This window comes from Hirundo rustica, chromosome 1, assembly GCF_015227805.2.
Source record: "Hirundo rustica isolate bHirRus1 chromosome 1, bHirRus1.pri.v3, whole genome shotgun sequence".
Classification (NCBI taxonomy): Eukaryota; Metazoa; Chordata; class Aves; order Passeriformes; family Hirundinidae; genus Hirundo; species Hirundo rustica.
The window spans coordinates 31068180-31077051 of record NC_053450.1 but is presented as its reverse complement, the minus strand read 5'-3'; the positions used below and the strand labels follow the sequence as shown (position 1 = coordinate 31077051).

The 8872-nt window shown below is 37.4% G+C and overlaps 1 long non-coding RNA gene across 1 annotated transcript; it reads right to left on the bottom strand.

Annotated features, from left to right (window-relative positions):
- Window positions 1-1294: 1294 nt before the first annotated feature.
- LOC120760309 (uncharacterized) lies at window positions 1295-7146 on the bottom strand. Its single transcript, XR_005703350.1, has 3 exons — window positions 7008-7146; window positions 4362-4467; window positions 1295-1484 (listed from the first exon to the last, which is right to left on the bottom strand). It is a non-coding gene; the product is annotated as an uncharacterized LOC120760309 (long non-coding RNA).
- Between the last annotated feature and the right edge of the window lie 1726 nt (window positions 7147-8872).

The following is an 8872-nucleotide window of genomic DNA, read 5'->3' as shown; positions in this document are numbered from 1 at the left end:
TGTGTCAATTGGTCTTTGTCTCTCTTTCTGAGTATTCACAATGTCTAAACCAGCAAGTTCGTGGTGGCTGGGTTTTCCTGTGTCGTCACAGCCTCGCATTGGCTTCCTTACATAAGGCTGTGTTGAAGAGAATGGGCCAGAGGCTGATTTTGATCATAAGAAGTTCTTCATCAGAATGTCCCTTCCAGTCCAAATTAGCATAGAATTCCTAGTTGAGAAAGAACACAATTCCACTAACTCATTCAAGAACAATAATTGGAGAGGGAAAAGTAAGGCTCTGGCTTAAAAGAATCAATAGCTGGGGAACCAGTAGCCTCCAGCCCACTGGAGTCATCTTTTGGGACTTAACATGATGGTATTTGGGATCTCAGTGTGAGGCTGAGGACCAGTGCCAATGTGCTGTTGTACTCTAAGATCCAAGGTCAAATGGGATCAGACCTTTAAAATTTGAAATGGTACTTTTGAATACCCAGATCCCTTTGGCTTGGAAAAACAATATATTTGAAGACAAATATTAACAATCCCTAAAACTCTGGACTTAACTCCACTTCTTTGTATTGTATTTCATTTTCTGATTCAACTAGCATCTTTAATGTTTTTGATTTTTACTTATTCAGAAACTTGTCTTGAATTTTAAAGAACTTGTTGAGCAATGGGAAAGGTAAGAGTCATAGAGAAGCTTTCTCTATGCATGCGTGTGATCGTGTATAAAAACTCCTGTAAAGAAAATTGTATATTCTACAATAAAGTTACTTTTATTAATTCTTTGTAGTGTATCAGTATTTACACTATCAGTATTTACACTTCTCTTGATGTTAAATATATCTATTTGGAGAAGCAAGGGACTACTCATGAGGTTCTTTGCAACAGGTTCATACAATTTACTTCAATGGCAGGATTTCATCTCTGCAAGTTTAGACAGAATTTGGGTCTTTAACATTATTTTACATGAATATAGAATGCAGTTGTTTATCATCTTTTCCTTCCTATGCATATTTTACTCAGGAACATACAAATCCTTTACAGTCTTAAACCTATGTTGGTCTACAACAGACTTGACTTCTATTATACATATTTTCTAAAAAAGGCAGTGCCAAATATGGACGCTGCGAGTTGTGAATAAGCTGTAGTTACAGTTATGACTGAAAGCAGATATTCCTGAGGTGCTTGTTTGTGTGCCTCTTACACAATGTGGAGTCTGACACAGCAATATGGATTCTGTTTGGCTATATTATGGGGAAAAAAAAAAAAAAAAAAAAAAAAATCATGTTTAAAGGAACCTTGCCAGAGTGAGAAATAGTCTCAATGTATAAGAGTCAGTGGAGTCCCTGAGAGATTCCTGGAATGGGAAAGGATGCATCGTTCCTTCAGTTGTGCTTATGATTCCAGTGGCCTCCAGGCTTCTAAATGTATTCCTCAAGTGCCAAGAATTGTCTTCCATGCTCCAAAATGACAGTGTCTGGGAGAATGAGTTCCTTGATAATCTGCAAAGCCAGAAAGAGAGTGCATGAGAGAAAGGAAGCCTGTGCTTTATCTTGCCAATAATGCCGGTACTCTGTGCAGTTCTCCAGTACTTTTGTAACGTTTATGGACAGTTTTGGCCTCTGAACTCATGACGTTTCCAGACACTGCTGCTTCTCAGCTCCTTTGCCAAGACAAAATAAATCAAAAGAATATTAATGCTATGACTGGGAATATTCTTGGAACTTCTTCAGGTTGGGCAATCTATTTTCCCAGTAGTCTAAAGTACACTTCTTTCATTCCTATTGAGGAAAGAAAGGGAAAATAAGTTTTCTAACTTGAGCAAAATTAAGGTTTTAACAGCCACAGTAAAAGAAAAACAAGTTTTGGCCATGCAAGTGAATAATCTCTGTAAGACATAAGGGAAATGCTACAGGCATTACAATTTCCCTTTTCTTCATTTTAGTTCTAGTATTTGTGTCTTTCTTCAATGGCTCTATTCAGTTTCTGATTTTTGTTTCTCATCTCACTTTTCTCCATATTTTACTTAAAAAATTATTTTCTCTTTTACTTGTCTTGTCCTATTAGGAATCTGCAGCTCATCCTGGCTCTGTTGGACTTTCACTCACAGAGCTTTGAAACCATCATCTGTTCTTGGCTAAAATGTCACTGTTAATTCCATATGCATGAAATGGATACTGTTTACATCCATTTATACCTGGACATTGCATGACATGACCTTTTGGTTTTGCTTTCCTGCTACCTCTGACCTTGCCTTTGCAAAACCTGCTTCACAACATCATCTGATGTGAGCAAAAATTAAGTTCCTTGTGTAGTAGAATACCAGTTTCACGCAGCATGGATGAAAATGCTGTTGTCTCATTTAAATAATACCTCTTATAAAGATGTTCTCCAAGGAAGCAAGGGGAAAATAATTTTGTCTGTAATATATTGGCCAAAGACTGTTTTTTGTATGATATATAGACTGTAAGGAAATGCAATCTACTTGGAGTACTTTTGTCAAGGCAAACAGATCTTAAGTTCTCTATAAAATTTTCAGATATTTCTGTATCAACCTAGAGATGCAAAATGTTTTCATATCATTACTGATAAAAGGAGTCTTAAAAAAGGAAGAAAAGTGTTCTCAACAAACTGAAAAGAGACTTGAAATAATTTTTGTAAATATCACTAACAATCAATTAATGATATCTGAAATAAAAGTGCATAAAGAAAAGCAATATAGAAATGAAATAAAATACAGCTAATACACCCAAAATTGTAAAATTGTTTTGAGAAGAGCCTTTCTCATTACAGCTGAATGTGATTTTCCAGATAAAGACATTGTAATATGACCCTGTGTGCTGTTCTGTGTGTACAATAAAGCAAGCAAAATTAATCCCTTCCCCTGATGACCTCTAGAAATGAAAACCCATTATAGTAATAATATTTGTACTTAGGCCTTGATGTTTTTGTGCTGAATCTGAATGCCATGAAATGATTGTATACAGTGGCTGATGAGGACACATGTACAGATAAATACATAAATAATCCTCTTTTATAGGTGCAAGGTGACTTTTTAGATCTGGTATGGAAACTAGTTGAAGCCTAATAAAACTGGTAATCATTTTCTTTACTGCTTAGGCCTGAATCTTATTATGTTGAAAGGTCTATTAGGAATGTTTTCCTTTTTAACATGGAATGTATGTAACTGGATATTGTGCACAATTTTCCTGTTTGTAAAACTTGAATTAACCATTGAAATTTCTGCCCAAGTTACTGGTTTTGGCATTTGCCAAAGTATATATGGTATCAAATACTATAATACATCTTTGTTACCAGTCTGTGGTTCAGTTAGAAAACCCCACTTAAAGAGTAAAAGATCTTTTTAAAAACAACATTATTTAGCTTGGAACAGGAATCAATACTCCATATGATATGGTAATGAAACACAGACTTTGCAACATATTGATGGACAGTGAGAAAGTGTGTGTGGTGAGAGGAGTGGGTGTATTTTTGTGCATGTCGGAGGGACCACAATAGTATTAATAGCCTGTAAAGGAGGTTTCTGACATTTGGTAAACACATGAGCACGACACAGAGCACAATAGGAACTACAGTTCAGAAACAATGATACGTACATTACTCTGGAACGCCATTAAGTACGTGTAAGCTTTCTTCTGTCAGCATTTGTATTTTCACAGGATGTAGTAGCAAAGCATTGGCTTTGTGGAAAAGGAGGTATAAAAAGACATCCACATATTGTTTTACTATTTTGCTTTACTTTTAATGTTTATGTATCTTTCTGATGTGGGCTGTACATTCAAGGCAGTTCAGTTTTGCACAGTCTCGCTTTCTATTTGTCTAAGTGGTAATAAATTCCCATTGATCAGGGCTTAGTGGAAATTAGAACACCCTCCATGTGCCTCAGTCAGGGAGGCTGCTCCCAGCAGACTCTCACTCACATTAAAAGCCCGCTGGAATGTTTCAGGATGGTTGGTGTTGCTGCATATTACTTCACAATGTCAATACCAGAAGGCCTATTGATTTGGATACCTTTCTTTAAATAAAATAAATTCTCCTGTATTTGAAAATAGCAAAAAGGGCCACGAGAGCAAAAATAACACTACTTTCTTAGAAGACTGTCCATCAGCTTGGGAAAGTCTTGAATTATTGTACACTTTTTCAGTGGTCTTTTCACTATTTTTTTTATTTTTCAAAACCGTATACTATGTGTTGTGATTTCAATATATTAATTGTACAGACTTATAACTGTAGGCTTCATCTAAAAAATAAAACTTGAATTTATTAATTGTGTTGCATTTTAGATTAGGTTTGGGATTTTTTTAAAGTGTGTTTAAAGAGGGTGACCAAAGAAACATACAGATATATGCAAGACTTACCAGGCTTTCAGGCCTGTACAACTCAATGCTGGTCAAGCAGCAGTGGTAGAGAAGATATGGAGAGGTCTTTTTCTAATGCTGAGTTCCTAAGCAGACTAGCAGACTGCTAAAAAGTGAGAGAGAGAAGAGATACAAAAGCAAAAAACAGACGAATTGGAAGGCAATATATGCTATGTTAATATCTGCACACATGAAACTCTTCACGATTATTAAATACCTAATTCAGTTGCTTAAATCTATATTATAAGGAACTAGCAGTCAAGATTCATCTGTATGACATAAGGATTGCCAATAAAGAGTGTGTGATTTGGCTTCAGAGGTGGTTTATTTTTTCTAAAGGCATTAGGAAGGCTGCAACTCAGATACACATCTAAGTGTGCCATACATCAGGATGAATATGTCTTCTCTACATCAGTAGTTTATAATTTAATAGTATTTCCAGTATTTTAACTCAGATTGTTTCCCACCCCTTCTGTTTTCCTTTGCCTGATCTCTAAGGATCCTTCCTGATATTTCTTCATACCTGCATGTATGACTGCATGCCCGTCAGTGGTTGATGAAGCCTATTGAAGGGGTAAAGCTCCTTGGGATGGGTAAGAATATATGACTGTTTTTGCCTGGGCATTCCCCTTCAGCATCCTTCTGGAGCTCTCCTGCACTGTTTTCAAATCCTAGTACTACTCTATGAAAATAATGCAACTTTCTCTTCTAGCTCAAAATGTGGGGTTTTAATTTTTTTAAGAACAACATTAATCATGCACAGGCAGTTAAATGAACACTTGTATTCAAATAACTTACTGATTATGCAAAACAACTCTGCCTGTTACGATACACGTTCAGTGCAGAAAATTGCTCTATTATTTGGACTGCTTTTCCCGTCACAATGAAACATACATCTGCTTACAGCTAAAAGTCCAAGGGCCTGATTTAGTAAAAATTAGTGATCCATCAGATTGATGGGCAATCTGCACTCTTGGTGCCTTGAAATTTCTTGCATCAGTCACCAGATCATGATTTACTAATAGGGTTTCAGGGCTTGCAAAATAGCACAACTCTAACCACATATTAATATTTAATCTGGCATTTTAAGTGCACCTAACAAAGGACCCCAGAGCTGCTGACAGGACCCTAAATTGTGAATTTCTTTAAAAGGAATTGAGCATTTCCATAGTGGTTTCATGTGGAATTCTGAAACAAGAAGGAATACATGACTTAAGCCCTGCTCATGAACTTACAAGCTTCTGAATATATTTTTTTGAAAAACTGTTTATATTCTGGGGTATTTTGTAATCTAGTTTCATTAACATATGACAGAACTTCCTTTGGCCTTTTAACTGTCCATAGCTTGTGATTGCATAGAAATTTCAAAACTAATTTCTATACCGTGTGCAATTAAACAGTCTGTTCTTCTAATGCTTAATCCACTTGGCAACTCTAGAAAGGTACTAAATGAGGGTAAAAATGTATAAGTCACAAAGACCTCTTAATAACCATGAAATTTAATAATTGAACCTGCACAAACTTAGTAAATTGGGCCCTCCGTATTTTGTACAGAATTTTTAAGTAGCCAAAATAGGTGAGAAGCTGAATTACATATCGACAACGTTTCTACCATTTCATACTTTAAATAGAGCAATGGAATGTTTTAATAAGCAACTTCTGCTGCTGCTGTCATATGAATATTCTAATTTTACAAAATGTATATAGTGCATGTCTAAAAAAAGGTTATTGTTTTCTTCCATTTTCATATGCCATAATTTATGAAAGATGTTCCCAACACCACCTGTAATAACAGAATGTTTATTAGTGTGCAAATGAGGGTTATAAATGATGCTGCTTATCTATGGAACAAAACACAAAAGACAACTTATTAGCAAAAGACAAATTGCTCAGCAAATTTCAATGAGCTGCTATGTTTGTCATGAAAAAAACCCTTTTATTTGCACAGATCAATGTTTTTATAATCCATTTAAAATAATATACTTGCCACTAGGTGGCTATTTCTGATCAGATCATTTTACCATTTTAATTACATTTTTAATATCCTGGCTGCATAAACAAAGATAAATTACAAGCCTTGCGCAATCTGGCTGCTAGCTCAGGCAAAATCTGTAATAATATCAGCTTTTGTTTGTGCCTCCTCTAATTAGATTCTGAAATCTAGGCTTTATCAATCAATAATTTTAATTTCAGAATTGCCTTTTGATCTTACATTTCATGTTTGTTTGCAGAAAATGATCAGTAGGACAAAGATGATAATTTATGCAGAAACAATCTCTCAGCAGAGTTACAAGCACATTCCTAGCCATCAACACAACCCGGCAGACTAAGCTTGACACAGGTCTAATTAGCATGCAGATATGTGTCGCCTCATTGGCAATTCAAATTGCTTTTTTATAATGTACCTCAAATTGTGCTACTCAAACATTGTATTTGATTTCCAAAGCCCCCTGGGCATCCCATAATGTCTCCCTTCATCCTGGGTACGAAGCATTTATTGAACAATCTGCTTCGACTCTGGCTATCTTTTCAAAAGCACCCAAACATCATAACCATGAGACCAGGATTTCCTCCTTGTCCGGGAGCAACTTGTTCTTCTGCCGAGTGGCGGGTGCCACATCCATAGGTTCGGCAATGATATGTTACCTTGTGAGCTCCTGCTCCCACGGTGGCGGCTCTATAGAGGGCTTCATTCCTGTGCCACTCATCTAAAAAGGGGGAGGATGTCTACAGAGCACACATTAATATGCGGCACATAACCACGTCTCTGAATGCCAGCCTTCCATTCTTCATTAAACAAAATGGCTGGATTGCAGTGATTGTTTTCCCCTCCACGCGCGCGCGCGCACAGGCACACACACCATGCACGCAGGCACATACCCACACACCCCCCACATGCACTCTGGCTCTTTCTCCTCTTCTCCCTCATGCACACACACTCGCTTTCATACACACACACACACACACACACACACACACACGCACGCACGCACACATACATGTAGCGTGTCGTTGGTGGTGCAGCGAATTACGTGTGAAAAGTTATCCGCGGCATGCATGACATGCAAGGAGATTCCTGCCAACGTCAGGGCCCTTTTTTGCCATGCAGCAACAAGTGGCAGAATCAATGGTGTACAGTTATTCAGCAATGTAATTCATTTCACTGGCTTTGGCTCCCAGCCAGATCCGCCATCTGTCTCTTGCTCTCCCTCTCTCTCTCTCGCCTGAATTTGTCCTACATTTCGTAATGTTACGTGCTTGCCATCCTTATTCTATGTCAGAGGTACAGCACGAGCCTCACCCCTGTTCCGACGTGGAGTTCTGTGAGTTCGGTGGCACTTTGGATATTCCACTCCAGTGCCATAGGAAGAAAAGGGTAAGGGAAGAACAGAGGGATAGCTGCAAAGAGAATGGTGCTCTTCTATCTGAAAGCCAGTGCCTCCGCTTTTTATTTAAAGCATTGATATGGATCTGTCTCACATGGGAACTTTTCCTGCTTCGTTAGAGTATCTTCGTTTTCTTTATTGGATGCTGGCACTGTACGCCACTGCACAGCTCCGTGGAATGCCTGCTGTTGGATACTTGCAGATCCCTGCCACCAAGCAACCTCCTGCATTGGAAACCGGGTGACTACTCCAGGATCTTATGCGTGCTTGCTGTTTGAAGCTGCAGAAAAGTGAATAATCAATTAAGTATTGATTTCTTGTAAGATTTGGTAAATTTCAAAGGCAAGACAAAGAGGATGGCTTAAGGAAAGCACTGCAGGGACTTGGCGTAAATTAGACAACTAACAGCAGTGCAGAATAAAATAACACCTCAACTGAATATTTCCTTGGAAGAATTAGCACTAGCTATTGGAAGACGATGGTGGATTTAATCAAGACGGCAGGCACGCTTGAGTTTTAACCGTGAACCTGAAAGAGGAGCTAATTATAACCACCTTTTTATATGGAGCTAATTTGACTGAATGGATGCAAATGTGCTTTATTTATGGATGAAGAAGCAAGCCTTACAGCATTGACTTTGGGATCATCGCATATGCTAAGCTTTACAGCTTCTCTAAAAGTCAAGCCTACAGTACATTTTTATTTACTGAGAAGGTATTTATATGTAAGCATAAGCTAGCCGTACAAAAGATTCATCAGAACAATGTACTGTGTGGCACTGAGGATCTAATTATAATTTTGCAGCATTTCATGTTTTCTCTAATTTGGTGCTTTTCAACCCTTGCTTGTGATGGGCTATAAATGGGACAATAAATGTATGATTTAAACTATTGTGATTTTCATTGTATAGTTTATTAATCGTACTGTAGTTTTCTTAACGTGTTTTTGAATTATTCAGCAGTAATTTATAATGAAAGAAGCAGAAATGGTGGGGTAGTTTTAAATTCATTTATAATCTTCTCACAGATCTAAATGTACAGGTTCTACCAGTCGATGAGCTCTATAATTATGAAAGAATGTTAAAATTTTCAGATAAATGGGGCACTGACTTTACAATGGGCACAA